This window comes from Alosa sapidissima, chromosome 23 (assembly GCF_018492685.1).
Source record: "Alosa sapidissima isolate fAloSap1 chromosome 23, fAloSap1.pri, whole genome shotgun sequence".
NCBI lineage: Eukaryota > Metazoa > Chordata > Actinopteri > Clupeiformes > Clupeidae > Alosa > Alosa sapidissima.
In genome coordinates this window covers 8,898,472-8,900,971 of record NC_055979.1, presented here as the reverse complement: position 1 = coordinate 8,900,971, position 2,500 = coordinate 8,898,472, and positions in this window count along the sequence as shown.

The following is a 2,500-nucleotide window of genomic DNA, read 5'->3' as shown; positions in this document are numbered from 1 at the left end:
TTAAAATGTCTGTGTCTTTTCCTATTTCATACAGTATCTTAACTAGACCTAGCTTCTGACATGCTGCTCTTCCTAGTATTGCAGGAGCATCCTTCTGTATGATTTCAAATTCTATCTTGTGTTTCAGTCCTTTGTACTCACATGTGATGAATTTCTTGCCCAACGATGCCATTTTGTGACCAGTGTATGCTACTAACTTGCATTTGGATGATGCAAGTTTTCCTTTTATGTCCAGTGAGCTGATTATTTTCTCTGACATTACGTTACATTCTGCACCGGTATCAAGTTTGAATGTCACATTTATTCCGTTTATTTTCAAACTTTCTGTCCACATTTCTTCATCATCTGTTCTGACAGTATGAATGCATTTCTCATGATGTACTCATGATGAACTGTGCCAATTAACATGTCTGTGTAGTTCTCATTCTGCTCAACTGTATGCATCTTTCTTGTGTAGCTTTGCAAATTGCACATTTTTGCAAAATGATTTTTCTTGTTGCATACCTTACACGTCTGACCAAATGCTGGACACTTCCTAGCTTCGTGTTTGTAGCCACATCTGTTGCAGTTTGCACTTTTCTGCTCTTCCTTTTCTGTCTTTACATTGCCTTTGTAGCCCTTCTTTGATTTCACAGTCCGGATTTTGTGCACTTCTACTTCATCATTCAATGCTTTCACTTGGCTGGACGTGATTTCACTTGCTCGAAAGATGTCAATTGCCTTTTGCAGCGTTAAATCCGCCTCTCTAAGCAATCTCCCTCTCACTTGGTCGTTATTTATGCCACATACAATTCTGTCACGTACCAATGAGTCGTGCAAGTCTCCAAACTCAGTCCTTTGCTTTGCTTTTCAAATCCGTGACATATGCATCTATCGTTTCCGACGGTCCTTGTGCTCGTGTGAAGAACATATGGCGTGTGTATGGCAGGTGTTTTCTAGGTTCGCAGTATTCTTTGAACTTTCGCTTTAGCACAGCAATTTTGTCTTTCTCTTCGTCACTGAATTCAAACGTGCTGCTTACTTTTATTGCTTCTTCGCCAGCGACATGCAAAAACGTGGCACATTGTACAGCCTCTGTCTTTTTGTCTATTAGCAATGCAATACAGCTCAAAACGTTGAATCCAACTTTTCCAGTTTTCGGAAAGATTACCTTGCAGGCTCAAAGCTGACGGTGGCTGCAGAAATGGCAAACATGGCAACAGACCTATGTTTGCCATTTCCTTTTTCTTATCTTCTTTTAAGTTTATTCTGACACCATGTTATGTTTAATGAAATCAAGAGGACAACTTTATAATGCAGGCTTGACTTTTTACTCAGCATCTTCAGAACCCCGCGATACAGACAATGAACTACGGATGCCCCCAGCTACCAATTAGTGCAAACGCACATACATTACAACAACTTAAAGGAACACGCCTCACGTTTCATGTTGTGTGACCGTAGACATTTTTATCAACTACTCGTGCAACTGTATTTAAGTTGGGAAAACGTGGATGTTTTTGATTACTTCTATGTCTGGCTACGTCTGAGCCCGCTAGCATAGCAACATGCTAACACAGTCGCGTCGCGAACCAGAGCGTTTCAGTGCACGTACCGACACGGGAGAGGTATGACTCAACTCGTGAAAGTTAAGGTAAGAACATTACTACTGACATTGGGTGGCGTGTTCCTTTAACACAGCAACCTCAAACACCACTGTTGAACCTAGGCACTGCTTCAGTCATGTAAGAATAGCAGTTTATGAATTATCTTTACCCGTTTAATCAAGTCCACATGACCAAAATAACAGCATATTTAAAGGCTGAGCTAGCATAACAGCCTAATAATAGCAATGGATAACTAATAAAAAGTCTCATACAATTAATTAACTTTATCACTCACATTCTGAGTTATTCAGGGTGGTTATATATCCATGCAGATCATCTTCGAATAAGCCATCGCTGTTATGTTATAATATATTACAGGATTCATGACTTTAACGCCATTAATGTTACATGATGCTGACTGACGCTGGCTATAACTGTAGGCTACCGTTTAACGTCTGCTGAGTCTACATGCCTACCAAAACCTGTCGCTGTTCAGTTAAAGTTGAATGATCAAATATTGTTTGATTTTGGGTCAACTTTCAGACGTTCCTTTCTGGCCAAATTTCACAGCTTCTAAGAAAGTCTATCGTCTTCGTGTAAACCGAGTTTTGAACAGAGAAAAAAAGTTAGGCTACCATTAGACTACATGCAGGTTCTCCCATAACGTTATCGATACAGATCAATGCACCAAATCAGGGCGATTTTAGCAAAATAACGTTCCTGTGACAGGCTATCAAATATTGAACAATGGGATAACGTTTCATCATCACCTTTATTGATGCCTGAAATGTTGACATTGCTGAAATACAGAGATGTAGCCTACTGAGAGGCAGCTGCAGACAACGATGTTCAATGGGTTCAACTTGTCCCTTGCCTACCAGGTGGACCTAGAATACGTCACATGAAAAACGTTA